This window comes from Somniosus microcephalus, chromosome 1 (assembly GCF_052327205.1).
Source record: "Somniosus microcephalus isolate GS21.2 chromosome 1, FLI_Smic_1.0, whole genome shotgun sequence".
NCBI lineage: Eukaryota > Metazoa > Chordata > Chondrichthyes > Squaliformes > Somniosidae > Somniosus > Somniosus microcephalus.
In genome coordinates this window covers 91,225,053-91,250,580 of record NC_140987.1, presented here as the reverse complement: position 1 = coordinate 91,250,580, position 25,528 = coordinate 91,225,053, and positions in this window count along the sequence as shown.

Below are 25,528 nucleotides of genomic sequence, written 5' to 3'. Positions count from 1 at the left end.
CATTCTTCTAAACTCTAGCGAATACAAGCCCAATCAACCCAATCTCTCCTCATACGTCATTCCTGCCATCCCAGGTATCAATCTGGTGAATTTTCGCTGCACTCCCTCCATGGCAAGAACATCCTTCCTCAGATAAGGCGACCAAAACTGCACACAATACTCAAGGTGTTGTCTCACCAAGGCCCTGTACAACTGCAGCAAGACATTCTTGCTCCTGTACTCGAATCCTCTCGCTACGAAGGCCAACATACCATTTGCCTTCTTAACCACCTGCTGTACCTGCATGCTTACCTTCAGCGACTGGTGCACAAGGACACCCAGGTCTCGTTGCATTTCCCCTTTTCCCAATCTATTGCCGTTCAGATAATGATCTGCCTTATTGTTTTTGCTACCAAAGTGGATAACCTCGCATTTATCCACATTATACTGCATCTGCCATGCACCTGTCCAGGCATGTACACAGTGGAATACAAACAGTGGTTTACCACATTCACCCCTTGTTTAAAATTGAGTCCGGCGGGGTGAAGTGTATTAAAAGCTAGTGTATTGGAGTCTCTCCGGAGGTCTTGTCTGCCGCTGTGATCGGCGTGGCGACGGCAGGGGTAGTGGAGCTTCCGGCGTCGAGTCCTGCGTGGGCTGTGGCACAGGCATGTCGTCCTCGTAGATGTCGAGCGGGTCGCGGGGCCCAGGCCTGCCGTCTGCTGGGGCTGGATATCGGATCGTGGGGGGGGGTGGTAGTGAGTAGTGGGTTACTGCGGCCCCCGAGGGTGCAAGGTCTCTTATGGAGACTGTGTCCTCCCGCCCGTCCGGGTATGCAATGTAAGCATACTGGGGGTTGGCGTGGAGGAGGTCGACCCTCTCGACCAGGGGGTCCATTTTATGGGTCCTCACGTGCCTTCTCAGTAGGACCGGCCCTGGGGACGTCAGCCATGGTGGTAGCGATGTCCCCGATGTGGACTTCCTTGGGAAGACAAACATTTTCTCATGAGGGGTGGCGTTAGTGGCAGTGCAGAGCAGTGACCGAATAGAGTGGAGCGCATCGGGGAGCACATCCTGCCAGCGGGAGGTTGGAAGGCCCCTAGACTTTAAGGCTAGCAGGGCGGCCTTCCAAACTGTCGCATTTTCTCTTTCCACCTGTCTGTTCCCCCGGGGGTTGTAACTGGTGGTCCTGCTTGTGGCAATACCCCTAGTTAGCAGGTACTGATGGAGTTCGTCGCTCATAAACGATGATCCCCGGTCGCTATGGATATAGCTGGGGAAACCGAACAGGGTGAAGAGGTCGTTCAGACATTTAATGACCGTGGCACTGGTCATGTCCGGGCAGGGGATGGCGAACGGGAAACGGGAGTACTCATCAATAATATTGAGGAAGTACACATTGCGGTCGGAGGAGGGGAGAGGCCCTTTAAAATCAACGCTCAGGCGCTCGAAGGGGCGAGTGGCTTTTATCAGGTGGGCCCTGTCTCGTCTATAAAAGTGCGGTTTGCACTCAGCGCAGACTTGGCAGTTCCTGGTCATGGTCCTGACCTCCTCAATAGAGTAAGGCAGGTTGCGGGCCTTGATGAAGTGGAAGAACCTGGTGACCCCCGGGTGGCAGAGGTCATTGTGGAGGGCCCGCAGTCTATCGATCTGCGCGCTGGCGCAGGTGCCACGCGATAGCGCATCCGGGGGTTCATTGAGCTTCCCGGGCCGGTACAAGATCTCGTAATTGTAGGTGGAAAGTTCGATTCTCCACCTCAAGATCTTGTCATTTTTGATTTTGCCCCTCTGCTTGTTGTTAAACATGAAAGCAACTGAACGTTGGTCAGTGAGCAGGGTAAATCGTTTTCCGGCCAGGTAGTGCCTCCAATGACGCACAGCCTCCACAATCGCCTGGGCCTCCTTCTCAACAGCGGAGTGTCTGGTCTCCGGGCCTTGGAGGGTTCGTGAAAAGAAGGCCACGGGTCTCCCCGCCTGATTGAGGGTAGCGGCCAGGGCAAAGTCGGATGCGTCGCTTTCCACCTGGAAGGGGATGGATTCGTCCACTGCGTGCATGGTGGCTTTGGCAATGTCTTCCTTGATACGGTGGAAGGCTAAGCGGGCCTCTGCCGTCAAGGGAAAAGAGGTGGACTTGATCAGCGGATGGGCCTTGTCCGCATAGTAGGGGACCCACTGGGCATAATAGGAGAAAAACCCTAGGCACCTCTTCAGGGCCTTGAGGCAGTGGGGCAGTGGGAGTTCCATAAGGGGACGCATCCGGTCGGGGTCGGGGCCGATGACTCCGTGTTCCACAACACAGCCAAGGATGGCGAGGCAGTTTGTGCGGAATATGCACTTCTCCTTGTTATATGTCAGGTTCAGGAGTTGGGCGGTGCGGAGGAATTTTTCGAGGTTTGCGTCATGGTCCTGCAAGTCACGGCCGCAGATGGTCACATTGTCCAGATATGGGAAAGTGGCCTGCAACGCATTTTGATCTACCATCCGGTCCATCTCCCTTTGGAAGACGGAGACCCCGTTGATGACGCCAAAGGGAACCCTAAGGAAGTGGTAGAGGCGGCCGTTTGCTTCAAAGGCAGTATACTGGCGGTCCTCAGGGCGGATAGGGAGCTGGTGGTACGCTGATTTCAGGTCAATGGTCGAGAAGACGCGGTACTGCGCGATCTGGTTGACCATAGCAGCTATGTGGGGGAGTGGGTAGGCGTCCAGCAGGGTGTAGCGATTTATTGTCTGGCTGTAGTCGATGACCAGGCGCTGCTTCTCGCCGTTCTTAACGACCACAACCTGGGCTCGCCAGGGGCTGGTGCTGCCCTCAATAATCCCTTCCTTCAGGAGCCGCTCCACTTCGGTTTTAATGAAAACCTTGTCCCCGGCACTGTATCGCCTGCTCTTTGTGGCGATGGGCTTACAGTCGGGGGTGAGGTTAGCAAACAGTGGGGGGGGGTTGACTCTGAGTGTGGAGAGGTTGCACCTGGTGCGCGGCGGGCAATTTGGGAGCTGCTGGCTGCGGACTGTGAGTGGGGGTAGGGGTCCACCGTACGCCATCGTAACACTTTTAAGGTGGCACTGAAAATCTAACCCCAGCAGGATGGCAGCGCAGAGGTCGGGCAGGACCAGAAGTTTAAAATGATCGTACACGGTCCCGTCTACTACGAGTGTCACTACGCAGTAGCCGCCGATGTCTGCCGACTGGGACTCGGAGGCCATAGAAATCCGCTGGTGCGCAGGCAGGACTGGGAGAGAGCAACGCCGCACCGTGTCGGGGTGGATGAAGCTCTCCGTGCTCCCAGAGTCAAAAAGGCAGATTGTATCGTGGCCATTTACCTTAATGTCCATTGTGGAACTGGCCAGCTGGTGCGGTCTCGCTTGGTCCAGTGTAACGGATGCCAGCGTAGGGGTCGGTGTGTCGCTGCGGGTATCAGATGAGGCGGTGTTGGGGGCCTGCTGTGTTCCGGCTGTCGTCCAAGATGGCGGCGTCCATGATCCCCATGTGGCTGGAGGCGTCCAAAATGGCTGCTGTACCGGTGGTTCGCACATGGCCGGGGAGGCCCAAGATGGCGGCCCGCATGGCCCACATGCGGCGCTGCTGGGGTTCGGGGTGGCTTTGGCCCTGCAGACGTTAGCGTAGTGTCCCTTCTTCCCGCAGCCCGAGCAGATCGCGTTTTTCGTCGGGCAGCGCGCTCTGGGGTGTTTTGCTTGGCCACAGAAGTAGCATTTCTGGCCTTGGGGCACTGCTGTCTGGCCTTGGGACACTGCTGCGGTAGTTGGGCCGTTGCTGGGGTGTGGCTGGGGTGGCACGGCGCTATGAGGCGGTCCAACCGTGTCCCAGGCTGTCATTCCCCGCGGCGTCCACGGTGCAGAGGAGTAGGCATCCATGCCCCGGTAGGCTGCATCCAATGATAGTGCGAGTTCAGAGGCCTTGTTGAGGTCGAGGTCACTCTGCTCCAACAGTCGCTGTCGGGTGTAATTGGATCTGTGGCCCGCTACAAAAGCGTCCCGGATAAGTTCCTCTGTGTACACGGCGGCCTTTACATCCTTACAACCACAGGCCCGGCCAAGCACAGACAGTGCCTGAAGGTATTCCACGGTCGATTCCCCAGGTTGTTGTTTACGACTCCCCAGAAGGTGCCTGGCGTACACTTCGTTCACTGGGCGCGTTTACTGGTCCTTGAGGAGCTTGATAGCGTCCGCGTACGAGGTCGCGTCTTGGATGACCGAGTACACTCGGTGGTTCACTTTGGAGGTCAGGACATCCAGTTTGTCCTCGTCCGATTTGATTGCTGCGGAGGCGGTCAGGAATTTTTCGAAACACTTAAGCCAGTCAGTAAACTTGGTGGATGAGTCCGCCTCCCGATGATCTAAGTCCAGGCATGCTGGTGTGAGGATCTTCTCCATTATAAAAATTTTGTTAATAAAATTGATGCGCTATCAATTACTCATAAAACACTGAGAGTTAAGAGAGTAACTAAAGGCTTTTGTTAACAAAAGAATGAAGGTCTGCCTCAAGTGGTTGACCGGTCCAGAAATACAAAGGGCTGGGGAGCAGTCACCTTTATACTAGGACTTGTGGGAGGAGTCAGCCGAGGCCTGTCCAGGCATGTACACAGTGGAATACAAACAGTGGTTTACCACACTGCCCAATCACCCAACCTGTCCAAACTTTACTGGAGTTTCTCGGCATCCTCCTCACAGCACACATGCCCACCCAGCTTTGTGTCATCTGCAAACTTGGAGATATTACATCTAGTTCCCTCGTCTAGATCATTTATATATATTGTGAATAACTGGGGTACTAGCACCGATCCCTGCAGTGCCCCATTAGTCATTGCTTGCCACTCGGAAAAAGACCCGTTTATTTCAACTCTTTGCTTCCTGTCTGCCAACCAGTTCTCTATCCAAGTCAGTACCTTACCCCCAATCCCATGTGCTTTAACTTTGCACGCTAATCTCTTATGCGGGACCTTATGGTAGCCTTCTGAAAGTCCAAATACACCACATCCACTGGTTTTCCCTTATCTCCTCTACCAGTTACAGCCTCAAATAATTCCAGTGGATTAGTCAAGCACGATTTACCTTTTGTAAATCCATGTTGACTTTGTCTGATCCTGTCACTGTTTTCCAAGTGCTCTTCTATTACATCTTTTATAATGGACTCTAGCATTTTCCCCACTACCCATGTCAGGCTTACCGGTCTATAATTCCCTGTTTTCTCTCTACCACCTTTTTTGAATAGTGGGTTGACATTAGCTACCCTCCAATCCATGGGAACTGTTCCAGAGTCTATAGGATTTTGGAAGATGACTAGCAATGCATATACTATTTCTAGGGTCACTTCCTTAAGTACCCTAGGATGTAGATTAACAGGCCCTGGGGATTTATCGGCCTTCACTCCCGTCAATTTCCCTAACACCATTTCCCTACAAACACTGATTTAATTCAGTTCCTCCCTCTCATTAGACCCTATGTTCCCCGACATCTCTGGGAGGTTATTTGTGTTCTCCTTTGTGAAGATAGAACCAAAGTATGTATTTAATTGGTCAGCCATTTCTTTGTTCCCCATTATAAATTCCCATGATTCTGACTGCAAGGGACCTACGCTTGACTTCGCCAATCTTTTTCTCTTCACATATCTATAGAAGCTTTTACAGTCAGTTTTTATGTTCCCTGCAAGCTTAATCTCATACACTATTTTCCCCCTCTTAATTAATCCCTTTGTCCTCCTTTGCTGAATCCTAAACTGCTCCCAATCCTCAGGTTTGCTGCTTTTTCTGGCCAATTTATATGTCTTCTCCTTGGATCTTATGCTATCCCTAATTTCCCTTGTTAGCCACGGTTGAGTCACCTTTTTTGTTTTATTTTTATGCCAAACAGGGATGAACAAATTCTGTAGTTCATCCATGCAATCTTTAAATGTTTGCCATTGCCTATCCACCGTCAACCCTTTAAGTAACATTCCCCAATCCATCCTAGCCAACTCGCACCTCTTACCATCGTAGTTTCCTTCATTTAAATTCAGTACCCTAGTCTCTGAGTCAAATACTTCACTCTCCATCTTAATGAAGAATTCTATCATATTATGATCACTCCGCCCCAAGGGGCCTCGCACAACAAAATTGCTAATTAATCCTCTCTCCTTAAATAATACCCAGTCTAAGATGCCTGATCTCTAGTTGGTTCCTCGAAATATTGGTCCAGGAAACCATCCCGTATACACTCTAGGAATTCCTCCTCCACAGTATTGTTACTAATTTGGTTAGCCCAATCTATATGTAGATTAAAGTCACCCATGATAACTGCTGTGCCCTTATTGCACGCATCTCTAATTTCCCGTTGAATGCCATCCCCAACCTCAGCATTACTGTTTTGGGGTCTGTATACAACTCCCACTAACGTTTTCTGCCCCACTTGCTCCCAGTCCTGTGGGCTCTAGTTGCAGTCCCCTTGGGCTGTAACATGACATGGAGATGGAGCAGAGGCAGCAAAGGGGACAAGCTGCTCGCAGAGGGAGAAGGAAGAGGAAGAGGAAGAGGAGGAAGAGGAAGAAGCAGAAGAGCAGGAAGAAGAGGAAGCAGAAGAGGAGGAGGAGGAAGAGGAGGAGGAGGAAGTGGAAGGAATGAGGCAACCCAGACAGCCCCTTTCTGATTGGGATTTTGTGGGTTGAATCATCCACCTGTGCTATCATTGAACATAGCCCCAATTCCCCATTCAACATTAGTCCCACACCTTGCTTTCTGTTGTTACTGACCATCATAGCGTCCTCTTGGCCACTAGGCTGAAATAAAAGCTGCCGCCAAGCAAACTTTCTAGCCTAACTTTATCCATGTATGCATCCAATATTACATCAAAAAATCAACTCATCACCCTTGTGCTTTCCCTTATTGACTGTCTTGCGTGTGCCTTTGCCTATCCTAGTGCTGTTACGCAGTGCTACCTCAGTGACTGCAGCATGGCTGTTGGAAAGCTGCTGACTTTCAGTGGGGGACACTACAGATGGACTTACAGGACAACCTCGAGGAGTAAGTGGCTGGGTGTGTGAAATCGAGTGATGGTGTTTCTTCTTCTTCTTCACTCTCCTCGCCCTCTTCTTGGTTAACTACTGGCTGGACTGGCTGGATTTCTTGGGTGTCTGAAATGAGGAAGGCACAAGTGTAGGGTTGTGGTAATGGGAGAGGGTAAAGCAAGAGGTGCATGCTTACACCATGTTAAGTTTGTACATCAGTAGAGATTGTGGGATGAGGGGGAGGTGGGAAGGGACCTTGGCATGGGTGGCAGCAGTCTAGGCTGGCTGGCTGACAGGCAACAGGAAGGGCATTGGTGGAGTGGCAGTGGTGGGAGTACGAATGCTGTCTTCCTGAGTGAAGACAGCAGGGTCAGCCTCCATGGATCCATTGCCACCCCCAGCTCAGCAATCCTAGTAACCTGATTGAGCACAGACTGCTGGACTGGTGTGACATCCTGCAATCTTCTTTCAACACTGGTAAACCCATCCATGATGGCATCAGCCTGTGCTTGTGCGGCAGCAAGCTGGGCTTGCATGACTTGTCTGAACTTTCATTGCAGCACTCAGACGTTGTGTGGCTTTTGCTTTGGCTGCAACGGAAGCTGATACTTTAGCTATCAGAAGCGGCATGATGGTTGGATCCACAAATGCATTAATGGATCTTCCCACCCCTTCCACGATGAAAAGGATGAGCTCCAAGCTCTGCCCAAAACCCTGTGCAAAGCTGGAGCTAGACTCCTCCATGCTCCTTGATCTTGCATTCAGGCTTTCTGGCAGGCCTGCCAATGCTCCAAGCATTTCATTGTGCACACCCATCAGCGTTCTTCTGTAGACCGCTCCATCGAAGTCTTCATCTGAGCCCTGTGCAGCAGAACTCATGTGTGACCTCGCCCTCTGGGAAACTGGCACCTGTGCTACCCTTTTCCCCTGCCCTGGTTGCAGGCAACTCATGCTCGGTGTCTCACCATGTGCAGATCCCGCACCTAACCTATCCTCTAAAGTACAAAGAGTGTCAGTATCTGAGCTGGTGGCTGGGAGTGTGAAATCGAGTGACAGTATTTCTTCTTATTATTCACTCTCCTCTCTCTATTCGTGTTAACTCACTGGCTCAGCGGGCTGGATTTTTGGGTGTCTGAAATGAGAAAGGCACAAGGGTAGGTTTGTGGTGAAGGGCAGGGTGGGGAAAGAAAGAGGTGCGTGCTTACATTATGTGCAGATTGTAAAGAAGAGATTATGGAATGAGGGGGAAGTGGGATGTGAGAGGAGGATAACTTATGAAGATACTGGTATTTTGTATTCTTTCAGCCCACGGGCTCAGGCATGCCTCTGCCAAGAATGGCCGGGACCGTCTCCTCTAAGGGGGTGAGTTGCTGCAGGCACGCCTGTCCCCCGCCATTTAAGGTCTGCTGGCACTGCTTATGTGCCACCTTTTCTTGCAAGAGAAAGGGAAGTGTGTCAGTTAGTGTGGTGTAATGTGTTTGGGTGATGTGGTAGTCATGGTTGAATAACTGTGTTCAAGCTATGAGATGTGAGTGTGAGGCTTGCAGCAGTGGTAAATGTGTGAGGGTGAGATGAAGCTAAGAATGTGTGGTGTGCCTTGTGTTTGGTAGCGATTGTTGGTAGGCGAGTGATGGGGCTGTACATTGAGCAGTGTGTGAGGCTATTGTGCAGTTAGTAGGAGACGGCTTTTGAAGATGCATTCACCGACCTGGAAAACTCACCTGAGGTCAATAAACTTCTTTGGGCACTGGAGCCACTTCCTGGGGGTGACACTGCTAGCATTGACTGCCTTGGTGATCTGGTCCCACGTCCTTCTTACATTGTTTCTGGAAGGCCTCCTGGCCCCCTGTAAGTAGAGGACCTCTCTTTGAGTGATCACCCACTGCACAAAGCTCAAGTGCTGCATTCGAGACCCTGGGTGCCCTTTCCCTGGACTGTTGAGCTATTTTGATTTGTGTTGAAGCAGTTTAAAAAATTTTGATGACCAGAAGGCAGCTCACCTTTAAGAGGTGCAGACTGCCTTTAAGAGGTGCAGGCTAGCTTTAATAAAGTTTTAATAAAGCTAGCCTCGCTCGAACTATGCGAACTTCAGCCCTCTGCTGAGCGCACAGCCAGTTAGCAGTGTGTTCAGTGTTGGGTTGTGCCCTGCAACCATGAAAAGTAGCAGGCAGCACAAATTTTACGTGCTGCCGGAACTCCTTTCAACAGGCGCGGGCAGATCACACATCGCGATCCCCACACCCGTTTTTGGGCCTAATCCAATTTTACCCCCAATTCTCCTCCCCCAAAAATGTGAGTTCTCAATCAATAATGTCTAGATCTCACTCACAATATTTTACTTAGTCTATCCCATGATGGAGTCAGCCCATTTGACATCAGACTAGTAAAAACTGCACTCCACAATACTTCTGCTTGGGAGTTCTTCCAAACAGAAATTCTAGGCTTTCAAAACTGTATTAATGTTTACATTTTACTTTATCCATGATGTATAGTTCAAATCTCAACCTTCAATAAATCCTCTAATTATTAATTACTTCATGAAAAACAGTGAGCAAGGTAATTCCAAATCATAATTTAATTTGCTCCTTCAAAAAGATACATCAATGCATTGAGATGTCCTCACATGCATCCATATCATAGAGATAAATAATCGTAACTGATCTCTAACATTGCAAACTACGCATTAAGTATTTTTGGCTCCAAGCTCAAGATAGTTGGCCTACTGGGACCGAGTGAGGTGACAATGTCCTCCTCCAGGAGAAGTTATTGGTGATAATTGAATGGTAATGAAATTCAATATTGGTGGCAAGTTAATTGTAGCAATGATGAAGCTGCGTTGAACTGTAGCCAAAAGAATGTCACCCTGATAAATGAGGAGAGGAAATCCCAAGGTTTTCAAACATCATAGGTGCAGGATAAAGTTACAGCACAAAAGCTTTTGGATCAATAGAGGGTTTGAAGATCATTACTTTCCAAGAGGCCTCAAAAATGTAAGTTTTAAATTATTTTTATGGAGCTAGGAGCAGCAAAACCTGGCCCCAAAAAGTAACCTGGGCCTCTGCTTCCCTGTCCCTCCACCGCGCCCCCCGCCCCCCCGCCCATGGACTCTACACGCCACTGGGCCTACCTTGCTGCCAGCCCAGTGGTCCCCAGGCTGCCCGACGTTAGGTCGGCCTGAATCCAGTGGAACGTATTGGGGCGCCCGTTTGGTGCCTGCAGCTCACTGGTTCAATTTGAATGAGGTCAGGCCTCAAAATGGAACAGACCTCTTCGCCTCCTGAGTGGGTGGGCTACTAGCCCACTCCATAGCCACCCTAAAGTATACATCAACCCCATAAAGTGCCTTATTGAAATGATAGATCTGCAAAATGATAACTAACCTGATTAGATGTCTTAACTTACTGCTTTTTGGAAATTGCAGTGTTCCTACTTGGATAGTAAGTGAAGGCATCTATCACTTCATAACTCTCAAAAAGGCCTTCACACCCAGAAGTTCGAAACTTTTCCCCTTGTCTTTCCACATTGTTGTTTACAAAGATGGTGACCTTGTTATTGGTCCCAAAATTTATGGGGCTGGAGAAGGCATAAGAGACATTTACACTCATGGGAACCTAGAATATGGCCTGGATCCTGGCTCTGTCTGGAATCTGCCACATTTAGATCAGACCTTTAAAAATCCGCTTGGGGAGCCATAGGTAGATCATCCGCCTACAACCCATAAAGTCAAGGGAGGGCGATGTCCCAAGCCTCCCTGCGAAAGTCCTCTCTTTACACCCTTGCAACGCCTCAGAGGAACCCACAGCTGAGTCCTGGCGTTAGTTCCTTTGAGGCCTTCTGAAGCCCCAAACCTTCACTAGAGTAAAGTAATTCATCCGCAAGCCAAAGAGTTGTTTTAAAAAAAGAGTTTCTTCAATCTGTTTGGGTCTTGAGAGGACTTCACTCTGTCTCATAAAGGAAGATCAGCTCGGGCTAGGGTGGCTGCCGCTGATGCGTCCTTGCAAGTACTGATGGCCTGTCGCGGCTATGCAAATGATGCCGTAACCAGAATTTGGGATGGGGTCTTTAGCCTTGGGCGAGGGAAGGCAGGGATTCTGCTCCTCTGTACTTACGCTAGAGGAATGGGTCCCCAGTAATTTCCTGGCCATTGTCTCTAAATATTATTAAGTTGATAATCATAATTTCTTTTTAAGTTTTTCAGCTCCTGCAAGAGCCACTCCAACTAGAAAAGATAATTGTGCTTTCTGGAATTGATTACTTTACTTTAGTGATGGTTTGAGGCCATAAAGGGACTCATTCCAGGTTTTAACTGATGTGAGTTTTGCTGAGGCCTTTCAAGGTGTAAATCATAGAATCATACAAATTTACGGCACAGAAGGAGGCCATTTGACCCATTGATCGGAATTATCCCCAGGTAGGCGGGTTGGGGGCAGGAGGCCTCCGAGGTGGGCGGGTTTCCTGCAGGCCCTGCCAACTTTAACGGCAGGGCCTGATTTGAATGTGAGGCATCGGATTCCCGCCCACAGCCAGCCAGCTTGAGGGGCCGGTCTGGGGGAGGGATCCGGGAGGAGGATCAGCAATCAGCAGGGGTCGGGGATCGGGAGGGAGGAGACAGCATCTACATAAGAACATAAGAAATAGGAGCAGGAGTAGGCCAGTCGGCCCCTCGAGCCCGCTCCACCATTCAATAAGATCATGGCTGATCTGATCCTAACCTCAAATCTTCTATCACTCTCCATCCACCCGAACCCATGTGATCTCCTGGGAGAGGTGAAAAACCAGATAATAAACCCAATGGCCAATTTGGGAGAAAAAATCTGGGAAATTCCTCTCCGACCCATCTAGGCGATCGAAACTCGTCCAGGAGATCACTCTGTCCCTATATTTTCTACAGTACTTACCTTCTGTAAAGGCGATCTCCACCCCAGCCAGGAACAGGAATAAAACCATCTCCCGAAATCTAACACAGAATTAGAACACAGTAGGAGCAGAACCAGGCAACACGGCCCCTGGGCCCATTCCACTACCCACAGGGCCATGACCATTCCGAACCTAGACTCATGTCCAATTTCCTGCCCGCTCCCCGTAACCCTTAATTCCCTTTACTTCTAGGAAACTATCTATTTCTGTTTTAAATTTATTTAATGATGGAGCTTCCACAGCTTTCTGGGGCAGCAAATTCCACAAACCTACCACCCTCTGAGTGAAGAAGTTTCTCCTCATCTCAGTTTTGAAAGAGCAGCCCCTTATTCTAAGATTATGCCCCCTAGTTCTAGTTTCACCCATCATTGGGAACATCCTCACCACATCCACCCAATCAAGCCCCTTCACAATCTTATATGTTTCAATAAGATCGCCTCATTCTTCTGAACTCCAATGAGTAGAGTCCCAATCTACTCAACCTCTCCTCATATGACCACCCCCTCATCCCCGGGATTAACCGAGTGAACCTTCTTTGTACTGACTCGAGAGCAAGTATGTCTTTTCTTAAGTATGGACACCAAAACTGTATGCAGTATTCCAGGTGTGGTCTCACCAATACCCTGTACAACTGCAGCAATACCTCCCTGTTTTTATATTCTATCCACCTAGCAATAAAAGCCAACATTCCATTGGCCTTCTTGATCACTTGCTGCACCTGCATACTAACTTTTTGAGCTTCGTGCACCAGGACGCCCAGATCCCTTTGTACTACAGTACTTTCCAGTTTCTTGCCATTAAGATAATAACTTGCTCTATGATTTTTCCTGCCAAAGTGCATAACCTCACACTTTCCAGTATTGTATTCCATCTGCCAAATCTCTGCCCACTAACTTAGCCTGTCTATGTCCCTTTGCAGGTTTTTTATGTCCTCCTCACTCACTACTTTCCGCCCCATCTTTGTATCATCTGCAAACTTTGATATGTTATACTCGGTCCCCTCCTCCAAATCGTTAATATAGATTGTAAAGAGTTGGGGACCCAGCACTGACCCCTGCGGAACACCACTAGTTACTGGTTGCTAGTCTGAGAATGAACCATTTATCCCAACTCTCTGCTTTCTGTTAGAGAGCCAATCCTCCACCCACGCCAGAATATTACCCCCAATCCCATGACTTTTTATCTTGAGCAATAATCTTTTGTGTGGCACCTTGTCAAATGCCTTTTGGAAGTCTAAATACACTACGTCCACTGGTTCCCCTTTATCCACCCTGTATGTTACTTCCTCAAAGAACACAAGCAAATTTGTCAAACATGACTTCCCCTTCATGAAACCATGCTGAATTTGTCCAATTAAATTATGTTTATCCAAATATCCCGTTACTGTCTCCTTAATAATGGACTCTAACATTTTACCAACCACAGATGTTAGGCTAACAGGTCTATAGTTTCCAACCTTCTGCCTACTACCCTTTTTAAATAAGGGTGTTACATTAGCAGTTTTCCAATCTGCCGGGACCTTTGCTGAGTCCAGGGAGTTTTGGAAAATTATTACCAATGCATCCACAATCCCTACCGCCACTTCCCTCAAGACCCTAGGATGCAAGCCATCAGGTCCAGGGGATTTATCCGCCTTGAGTCCCATTATTTTAACAAGTACCACTTCCTTAGTGATTTTAATCGTATTTAGCTCCTCCCCCCCTCGAGCCCCCTGTTTGTCCAGTGTTGGGATATTCTTAGCGTCCTCTACCGTAAAGACTGATACAAAATAATTGTTCAGCGTTTTTGCCATCTCCATGTTTCCCACCATTAATTTCCCGGTCTCATCCTCTAAGGGACCAACATTTACTTTAGCCACCCTTTTTCTTTTTATATAACTATAGAAACTTTTGCTGTCTGTTTTTATATTTTTTGCTAATTTACTTTCATAATCTATCTTCCCTTTCTTAGTCAATCTTTTAGTTATTTTTTGCTGTCTTTTAAAGACTTCCCAATCTTCTATCCTCCCACTAGATTTGGCTACCTTATATGCCCTTGTTTTTAGTCGGATACTATCCTTAATTACTTTACTTAGCCACGGATGGCTATCTTTTCTTTTACACCCTTTTTTCCTCAGTGGAATATATATTTTTTGGAAGTTGTAAAATAACTCCTTAAATGTACATCACTGATCATGTACCGTCTTACCCTTTAATCTATTTTCCCAGTCCACTCTACTCAATTCCGCTCTCATACCTTCATAGTCTCCTTTATTCAAGCTCAGCACGCTTGTTTGAGATCCAACCTTCTCACCCTCTAATTGAATATGGAATTCAACCATGTTATGGTCACTCATTCCAAGGTGGTCCTTTACTAGGACATTTTTAATTAATCCTGTCTCATTACACAGGACCAAATCTAAGGTTGCTTGCCCCCTGGTCGGTTCAGTTACATACTGCTCAAGAAACCCATCCCTAATACACTCAATGAACTCATCCTCAAGGCTGCTCTGCCCAATTTGATTTGTCCAGTTAATATGATAATTAAAATCCCCCATAATTATAGCTGTTCCCTTATTACAAGCCTCAACTATTTCCTGATTAATACTCCGTCCAACAGTGTTGCAACTGTTCGGAGGCCTATAGACTACACCCATTAGTGTTTTTTTCCCCTTATTATTCCTTATCTCCACCCAAACTGTTTCACTATCCTGCTCCTTTGACCCAATATCATTTCTCTGTATTATAGTGATTCCTTCCTTTATTAACATAGCCACCCCACCTCCCCTCCCTTCCTGCCTGTCCTTCCTGATTATTAAATAACCTGGTATGTTTAATTCCCAGTCATGGTCACCCTGCAACTATGTTTCTGTAATGGCCACAAGATCATACCCATATGTCGTTATTTGTGCCGTTAACTCATTCATTTTGTGGCGAATGCTACGTGCATTCAGATAAAGAACTTTCAAATATGTTTTGTAACACTTAGTTCCTGTTTTTTCCCCTTTTAGTACTTTACTTTTTACTCCATACCTTCTGTCCCTTCCTGACACATTCTGTTTTTTAATTCCCCCACTGCTACCTAAGTCTATGACCTTCTCTGTTGTCATTTCTATTAATTGCTCTCTAGAAACCTCCCCCCAACTAATTAGTTTAAAGCCCTCTCTACAGCCCTAGTTATATGATTCGCCAGGACTCTAGTCCCAGCACTGGCCAAGTGGAGTCCATCCCAATGGAACAGCTCCCTCCTGTCCCAGTACTGGTGCCAGTGTCCCAAGAAGCAAAATCCATTTCTCCCACACCAGTCTTTGAGCCACGCATTTAACTCTTTAATTTTATTTATCCTAGCCAAATTCGCTCATGGCTCAGGTAATAACCCAGAGATGATTAACTTTGAGGTTCTGTTTTTTAATTTGACCCCTAGATGCTCATACTCCTTTAACAGAACCGTCTTCCTTGTCCTATCTACGTCATTTGTACCAACATGTTACACGACAACTGGATCCTCCCCCTCCCACTCCAAGTTTCTTTCCAGCCCAGAAGAGATGTCCTTAACCCTGGCACCGGGCAGGCAACACAGCCTTCGGGACTCCCGCTCTTGACTGCAGAGAACCCTATCTATCCCCCTAATGATACTATCCCCTACCACTACAACATTTCTTTTTACTCCCTCCACTTGAATGGCCCCCTGTACCACGGTGCTGTGGCCAGGTTGCTCATCCTCCCTGCAGTCCCCGCTCCTGCCCTCACAGGGAGTAAGAACCTCGATCCTGCTTGACAAGAGCAAGGGCTGCATCTCCTTCAACACTACATCCTGGATCCCTGTACCTTTCTCACTCGTAGTCACACCGTCCTGTCCCTGACCATGGACTACATCTGCAGTAATTAATTTCATAGGTGTGACCACCTCCTGAAACATAGAGTCCAGGAACTTCTCCCCCTCCCTGATGTGTCACAGTGTCTGAAGCTCGGTCTCAAGCTCTTTAACATGGAGCTTGAGTTCCTCTAGCAGCAAACACTTATCGCAAATGTAATCACCGTGAGCCTCAATGGGGTCCACCAGCTCCCACATTTTGCAACAGTGACACATCACCTGTTCACCCATATCTATGTAATTAATAAAATTTATTATTAATTATGAAGACCCTCTGCCCCGATATAGATGATACTATTACACCACTATTCAATAGGACTTACCAACTTAAAGGAATAAAAGAGAAGGAAGAAAACCTACCAACCAGCTCCTTGAATACTGTCTGTGGGGCCTGTTTGGTTGATTCATCTCGCTGCTCTGCTTCCGCAGTGCTGTCTAAGCCTGGGAGTGGGGAACAAAACAGAACAAAAAACACACCCTCACCTCCCACTTGCCCGAACTCTCCCTCTTACCAAACTCTAGTAGCACTCAATGCACAGCACTCTGTGCACAAGCACTAGTCCCGCCCCTTTTATACCCGGATTCTACTTCCGGTTTAAACTCCCCAACAGTTTAATATACACTTAAAAATTAAACTTACTTCAAATAATTAACTTTTTAACACACTAAAATTCACAAAATACACTTAAATGACTTTTCTCCCTCTTACCAAACTCTAGTAGCACTCAATGCACAGCACTCCATGCACAAGCACTAGTCCCGCCCCTTTTATACCCGGATTCTACTTCCGGTTTAAACTCCCCAACAGTTTAATATACACTTAAAAATTAAACTTACTTCAAATAATTAACTTTTTAACACACTAAAATTCACAAAATACACTTAAATGACTTTTCTCCCTCTTACCAAACTCTAGCAGCACTCCGTGCACAAGCACTAGTCCCGCCGCTTTTATACCCGGATTCTACTTCCGGTTTATACGCCCCAACAGTTTAATATACACTTAAAAATTAAACTTACTTCAAATAATTAACTTTTTAACACACTAAAATTCACAAAATACACTTAAATGACTTTTCTCCCTCTTACCAAACTCTAGTAGCACTCAATGCACAGCACTCTGTGCACAAGCACTAGTCCCGCCCCTTTTATACCCGGATTCTACTTCCGGTTTAAACTCCCCAACAGTTTAATATACACTTAAAAATTAAACTTACTTCAAATAATTAACTTTTTAACACACTAAAATTCACAAAATACACTTAAATGACTTTTCTCCCTCTTACCAAACTCTAGTAGCACTCAATGCACAGCACTCCATGCACAAGCACTAGTCCCGCCCCTTTTATACCCGGATTCTACTTCCGGTTTAAACTCCCCAACAGTTTAATATACACTTAAAAATTAAACTTACTTCAAATAATTAACTTTTTAACACACTAAAATTCACAAAATACACTTAAATGACTTTTCTCCCTCTTACCAAACTCTAGCAGCACTCCGTGCACAAGCACTAGTCCCGCCGCTTTTATACCCGGATTCTACTTCCGGTTTATACGCCCCAACAGTTTAATATACACTTAAAAATTAAACTTACTTCAAATAATTAACTTTTTAACACACTAAAATTCACAAAATACACTTAAATGACTTTTCTCCCTCTTACCAAACTCTAGCAGCACTCAATGCACAGCATTGCAGGGGTTGGGAATCGGGAGAGAGGAGACAGCATCGGCAGGGGTTGGGAATCAGGAGGGAGGAGAGAGCATCGGCAGGGGCAGGGGCCGGGGATCGGAAGTGGGGCGGGCGCATCGGCAGAGGTCGGGGATCGGGAGAGGGGAGGGAGCATCGGCAGAGGTCGGGGATCAGGAGTGGGGAGACAGCATCGGCAGGGGTTGGGAATCGGGAGAGGGGAGAGAGCATCGGCAGAGGTCGGGGATCGGGAGAGGGGAGGGAGCATCGGCAGGGGCTGGGGATCGGGAGTGGGGAGAGAGCATCAGCAGGGGTTGGGAATCGGGAGGGGGAGAGAGCATCGGCAGGGTTCGGGGATCGGGAGCGGGGAGAGAGCATCAGCTGGGTTCAGGGATCGGGAGCGGGGAGAGTGCATCGGCAGAGGTTCAGGGATTGGGAGTGGGGAGGGATCATCAGCAGGGGTCGGGGATCGGGAATGGGAGAGAGCATCGGCAGCATCAGGGATCGGGAGTGGAGAGAGAGCATCGTCAGGGGACGGGGATCGGGAGTGGGAGAGAGCATCGGCAGGGGGTCGGGGATCGGGAGTGGGGAGAGAGCATCGGCAGAGGTCGGAGATCGGGAGTGGGCGAGAGCATCGGCAGAGGTCGGGGATCGGGAGTGGGAGAGAAAGCATCATCAGGGGTCAGGAATCGGGAGTGGGAGAGAGCATCGGCAGGATCAGGGATCGGGAGTGGGGAGAGAGCATCGGCAGGGGCCGGGGTTCGGGAGTGGGACACAGCATTGGCAGGGGCGGGGTGTCAGGAGTGGGGAGAGAGCATTGGCAGAGGTCGGGAATCCCATTTTTAATACTTTAATTTCCCCCATGCTCCAAACCCACCCGTTTTTTTAAGGGAAAATTCCTCCATCGTGTCTGTGCCAGCCGAAAGTGCTATCCAGCCTAACCCCACTTTCCAGCTCTCGGTCCATAGCCTTGTAGGTTGCAGCACCTCAAGTGCATATCCAAGTATTTTTTAAATATGATGTGGGTTTCTGCCTCTACCACCCATTCAGGCAGTGAGTTCCAGATCCCCATCACCCCCTGGGTGAAAAAAGGTCCTCATCAATTGCCTTTGAATCCTTCTACCAATTACTTTAAATCTATGCCTCCTGGTTATTGGCCTCGCAGCTAGGGGAAATAGGTTCTTCCTGTCCACTCTATCTAGGCCCCTCATAATTTTTTACATCTCAATCAAGTCTCCACTCAGCCTCCTCTGTTCCAAAGAAAACAACCCCAGCCTATCCTGTAGTGTATGTACCTTTAAGGGGAGAACTACTCTTTACAGCTCCTGTAGTACCGGCAGTGACCACACCTGTATATAAATCCTGAGTAGGGATCTGTATGTTTAGTTTCAGAGTAACCCTCATCCAGTAAATACCTGTTGATTGTTCCTGCAGTCTCCTGTCTAGTTATTGAAGGACACACTACATCAAAAATACACGGATCTAACATATCCAATCTTTCCTCATAGCTAAAATTCTCCAGTCCTGGCAACATTCTCGTAAATCTCCTCTGTACCCTCTCTAGTGCAATCACATCTTTCCTGTAATTTGGTGGCCAGAACTGTACAGAGTACTCTAGCTGTGGCCTAACTAGTATTTTATACAGTTCAAGCATAACCTCCCTGCTCTTGTATTCTATGCCTTGACTAAGAAAGGAAAGTATGCCGTTTGCCTTCTTAACCACCTTATCTACCTGTCCTGCTACCTTCAGGGATCTGTGGACATGTGCTCCAAGGTCCCTCTGTTCCTCTACACTTCTCAGTATCCTACCATTTATTTTGTATTCCCTTGTCTTGTTAGCCCTCCTCAAATGCATTACCTCACACTACTCCGGATGCAATTGGTACTTCGGTTTCATCACCAGGTGTATCGGATCGTGGTGTGGATTTGACGTTTTCCAGTGACTCTAGAATCTGGTCAGCATGGCGTCTTACAATGCTCTCTCCAACGTCCACGGTATACATTAGAGGTCCTTGCCGTGTGCAGATCGTTCCTGGCTGCCATTTCTCTGTGCGGTAGTCCCGGGCCAAAACTGCTTGACCTATCTTAAAACTCCTGGTTGGCCTTTCATTCATATTCTGAAACTGCCTGTTTTCCACATCTTTTCTGATGTTTGGCTTAACCAAATCCAAGCGGCATCTTAGTCTTCGATTGAAGAACATCATGGCTGGAGTTTGGTTGGTAACTGCATGTGTCGCATTCCGGTAGGCAAACAAGAAGTTATCCACCTTGTGTTGTAGGGGTATGTCTTCATTACACATTGCCTTGATAGCCTTCTTGAATGTTTGAACGAACCTCTCAGCCAATCCATTGGTGGCTGGATGATATGGGGCGGATGTGTAATGCTTAACACCATTTTTCTTTAAGAACCTCCGGAGCTCTTCAGACACAAACTGTGGTCCATTGTCGGAGCAAATCTGTTCAGGCAGCCCATTTCTGGCAAATATGGGTCGTAAGACTGTGATGGTTTTTTCTGTGGTGGTTGAGGACATTTTTATTACCTCTGGCCACTTTGAACGTGCATCCACCGCAATTAAAAACATCGAGTCCATAAATGGACCAGCAAAATCAATGTGTACCCTTTGCCATGAAGATGAGGGCCACTCCCATGGATGTAGAGGGGCTTGTGGTGGGGCGTTTTGAACCTTCTGGCATCCTGTACAGCTCTTGGTCACCTCTTCGATTTCTCTATCAATTCCCGGCCACCACACAAATGCTCTGGCTAAGTTCTTAATTTTTACCCCTCCCAGATGACCCTCATGAAGCTCATTGAGCACTCTATCCTTCAATTTGGGTGGAATTACTACTCTGAAGCCACACATCAAGGTTCCTCGGCACACTGACAGCTGTTCTCTTCTTGGCGAGAATGCTGGCAACAGTGGTTCGCCATGTGCTGGCCATCCCTTCACCGTTAAATCATAGACCCTGGAGAGTGTCGGGTCATTTTGTGTTTCCTTTTCTATGTTTGCATTCGTCACAGGTAGACATTCGACTATGGTCGAGTGGAATATCTCCACAGGATCCACTGCAGGTGCTTCTTCCACCGTCGGCAACGGTAGGCGCGACAATCCATCAGCATTCCCATGCTGTTTAGTTCATTTGTACTCGATGTCATATTGGTGTGCCCCTAGGAAAAGGGACCACCTCTGTAGCCGTTGTGCTGTCATTATCGGGACGCCCTTCTTAGGGTTGAAAATGGAGACAAGAGTTTGATGATCAGTTAGTAGAGTAAATTTCTGTCCGTGCAGGTAGTGATTGAACTTCTTCACCCCCCACACCAGGCTGAGGGCCTCTCTGTCAATCTGGGCGTAGTTACGCTCGGCTGCAGTTAACGAGCGTGACGCAAAAGCTATCGGCCTCTCTGAACCATCAAGGGATTTATGTGACAGTACCGCTCCAACGCCGTAGGGAGACGCATCACACGCCAGTCTTATCGGTAGTGATGGGTTGTAGTGAGCCAATACTTCTCTTGAAGTGATCAGGCCTTTACACGTCTGAAAGGCCCGCTTACATTCATCGCTCCATTTCCATGCTACTCCAGTTTGTAGCAGGGCGTTCAGTGGGTGCAGAATTGTGGACAAATTCGGCAAAAACTTATGGTAGTAATTCACCAATCCAAGGAATGACCTCAGTTGCGACCCATTTTCAGGCGCTGGAGCCTTAACTACCGCTTCAATTTTGTCAGGGGACTTATGTAACCCCTCTTCATCAATCACGTGGCCACAGTACGATATTTGCTTCTTAAAAAACTCGCACTTGTGGCGATTGGCTCGTAGCCCATGTTCTCTTAGTCTAGTGAGCACCTGCTCTAGGTTGGCAAGGTGTTCACTGTCATTTTCACCTGTCACTAGGATGTCGTCCAAGTAACACTGAGTCCCCGGAATCCCTTGCAGGACTTGTTCCATCGCTCTTTGCCATATAGCTGGAGCTGATGCAACTCCGAATACCAGTCGATTATACTGGTAAAGAACTTTGTGAGTGTTTATCGTGAGATATTTCCTAGAGGATTCTTCAACCTCCATCTGCAAATATGCTTGCGCTAGGTCAATTTTTGTAAAATGTTTCCCTCCAGATAGTGAGGCGAAAATATCTTCCATCCTCGGAAGAGGATACTGTACTGTGTGAAGGATTGGGTTCACAGTCACCTTGAAGTCCCCACAGATGCGAACCTTCCTTGGCTCCTCAGACTTATTGTTTAACGTTTTCTTCATGACAGGAACGATGGGTGTTGCCCACTCGCTCCAGTCTACCTTAGTTAGCATGCCTGCATTCTTCAGATTCTCCAGCTCTGCCTCGACGGCTGGGCGAATTGCATACGGTACCGGTCTTGCTTTGAAAAACTTGGGAATTGCATTCTCTTCTATTTTTATCAAGGCGGTTATGCCTTTAAGATTTCCCAGTTCTTGTTGAAATACTTATTTAGCGTTAGCCAAGATTTTTGACAATTGTCCAGGTGTGACATCGTCATCCTTTTTACCAGCCACCGTCAGTGCCTGAATGGAGTGCCAGTCTAAACTTATCTTTCTGATCCATTCACGTCCCAATAACAGTGGTCCACCATCTTGCAGTATGTACAGATACAATTTCTGTATTTCCTTGCCGTTGAATTCGACAGGCACCCTTATTTTCCCTCTGGGGTATACTTTCTGCCCCGTATATGTCTTCAAGACAATGGATGTGTCTTTCAAGGGTATGTGTGAGAATAGCCGCTCGTAGTCTCGTCGATTCATGACGGTCAGGGCTGATCCTGTATCCAATTCCATTTTGACTTGGGACCCTGCTATCGTGAGGGTGACCCAAATGGTTCGGTGATCCTCTTTTGTGATTACGTTGTGTAGTTTGAGACAGCTTAGTCTCTTGTTCCCAGATTCACTATGGCTCTTCTGGTCTTCGGAACTACTGTCCGTCATCTTTTGTACTTTCCTGTACTTTTCCTCAGTAGTCCTTTTGTTGTCGTTAGTCTTCTTCCCGGACCTGCAAACTCGTGCAATGTGTCCCATCTTTCCGCATTGCCTGCATGTTTTGTCCTTGGACCAGCAGTCCTTCTGGCCATGGGTTGTTCTGCCGCAGTGATAACATTTTTCAAATCCCCGTGTCATTTCATGGGTGCCGTATTCCTGTGGCTTTTGCTGTATTTCTGCAGCTCCCCTTGCTGCTGCTTCGTACGATACTGCCACGCTGAAAGCCTTATCTAGCATCAGCTCTTTCTCTGCGAGTAACCTTTTCTGGGTTCCTTCAGTCAGGAGTCCACAGACAAATTTGTCCCGTAGGGTATCTGCCAGTCCTGCTCCGAACTGGCAGTGCTTTGATAGCTTGCGTAGTTCTGTAAGGTAATCAGCATTGCTCTCATCTTTATGCTGATTTCTCTTGTGGAATTTAAATCTTTCTGCTATCAGCAGCGGTGTAGGATTTAGGTGTTCCTGTAGGATATCAACAATTTCATTAAAACTCTTCGCCATCGGTTTGACTGGAGTGATCAGGTTCCGCAATAGCCCGTACGTTCTTGCGCCCATTAAGTTTAGTAGTGCCGATGCCTTTTTCTCATCGGCTACTTCATTTGCCTTGCAATATACTTCGACTCTTTCCACATACGTGGTCCAGTCTTCTATTGCATTATCGAAGGCAGTGATATTGCCAGTCTTCGGCATCTTGGAGATCTAAGATGGTGCCTCCCGCGCTTTGCCTTCTTCCCCGATTGAACAAAATGGCGCCTCCCGCGCTTTGCCTTCTTCCCCGCTGGATTAAGATGGCGCCTCCCGCGCTTTCTGTCTTTTCCGCTGCTGCTAGCGCTGTTGCTGGTGTTTTTATGCCTTGATGGCGACGCCCTATGGTCTTCGCGCACTTCCCCCCCCCGCGCTGCTGCCAACACCGCTCTCCGCGGTCCCCGTGGCAAACTGCAGCTCCTTGCGGCTTTCTGCGCTTCTAATTTCTTTTATTTTAATTACTTCCCGTCGTCAGAGCAGACCCAATGGGACACTTTCCTCCCTCTTCTCGGGTCTGTACCCTGCCCGGCTTCGTAGCACCGGCCGCGCCCTGTGTGCTCCACCCTCTCTCTCTCTCTCCTCTTCCCGACAACGCTGCTCGGCCCTGTTGAAAAGCCACCCGATCAAGCTCTAGCCCGCTGCAGCCCAGGAAGGATCAGTGTACTACCTGCCACCAGCCCGATTAGCTGGAACACCATAGACTGGATAACCAAGCCCCGCTCTCGACAGCCTAGCTTGCAATCTTCGAATTCGATGAATCAGAGGGCGGTTGCCCACGGTCGACGCCCGTTTCTTCTGTTTGTTTTTTCTTTCTTTTTGGATTTCTTCCTTCTGGCCTCGACCTCTAACAACTTCGCTTCAGGGATGGATCCCCGTGAGGTGGTGCAGAACTGTAGGTAAGTTCGGATCTGTTCGTCGCCAGTGTAACGTCCGTGTGTAATTGAGACACGGACTGCAGGAGTTGGTTATGACAGGTGTTTACTGAATGGAGACAAAACTGGAACTACTACACAAAGTTACTGCACAGGCTTATATACCGGGGTGGTCACTACTGGTACTGCAGTATACAGGGGCTGCAGAATATAGTTCCTTCTTCAAAGTACATACACTACAGGGACCTTGTCAAAAGCCTTGCTAAAATCCAAGTAGACTACATCAAATACTCTAACCTCATCAACCCTCCTTGTTACCTCCTCAAAAAATTCAAACAATTTAGTCAGACACGACCTCCCCTTAAGAAATCATGCTGACTGTCCTTGATTAATCTGTCTGTACCTTTCTCACTTTTTAAACAACTGTACAACATTAGCAGTCCTCTAGTCCTCCGGCACTACACCTGTAGCCAGAGAGGATTGGAAAATGATGGTCAGAGCCTCTGCTATTTCCTCCCTTGCTTCTCCTAACAGCCTGGGATACATTTCATCCAGGCCTGGCGATTTATCTACTTTCAAAGATGCTAAACCTCTTAATGCTTCCTCTCTCACTATGTTTATCTTATCTAATATTTCACTTTCCTCCTCCTTAACCACTGTGCCTGCATCATCCCTCTCTTTTGTGAAGACAGATGCAAAGTATTAATTAAGAACTACACCCACATCTTCTGCTTCCACACACAAGCTTCCTTTTTGGTATTTAATAGGCCCTATTCTTTTTTTAGTTATCCTCTTGCTCGTTACATATTTCTAAAACATCTTTGGGTAAAGGGAGGAATTTCCCAGCAAAATACAGGAATTCCCCTCACCACACCTCTTAGACATGGGGAGAGTGCGGGTGAAGATCCCTCCATAGCTCACTGGATTGGGATTGAAAAATCTGGTTCAAATGGGATGGTATCCTGGTGGAGCTGTGACCCCAGTAGCGCAGTATGAGCATTGTAATTGCAATGCTACTAGATGGTACATAAAATAAGAAAAGTAACAAATGTAAATCATACATTGGTAGCCATCTTCAGGGTTATTAATGGCCACCTTAATTCTTTGATTAAAGTGATAGGTAAAGCTTTTGGCCTAGAAATTTGTTTGCCTGCGAAAATGGGCACGGGGATCACGATGCCCTAGTAACCCATGCCCGTTTGGAGGACTGCAGGCAGCACGCAAACTTCGTGCTGCCTGCTCATTTCCATGATTGTGGCGGTCAGCCATGCTGAATGCATTGCTGCGTGGCTGAACGCTCAGCAGGGGGCCCAAGTTCATGTGAGGCTAGCACCAATTAAAGCTAGCCTGCACGACTTTAAGGCAGTCTGCACTTCTTAAAGGAGAGGTGCATTTTGCCTGCAACAGATAATTTAACTGGCTGAGGAAGACAGTGGACAAAATTAAGTAATGATGGAACAACAGGGGAGAGAGCATGCACCAAGGTTTTCTGATGCAGTACTGGATACCTTGGTGCAGGAGGTCAATAGAAGGAGAGGGGTTCTCTTTCAACAGGGGGCTCGGGGGCCCTCCGAGCAATAGACCAAAGTGCATTGGAAGGAAATATACACGGTGGTGAATGCCAGAAGTGTATCCCTGAGAACGAGGATGCAGTGCAGGAAGAAGTTTAATGACCTCACATGAGTGGTCAATGTCAG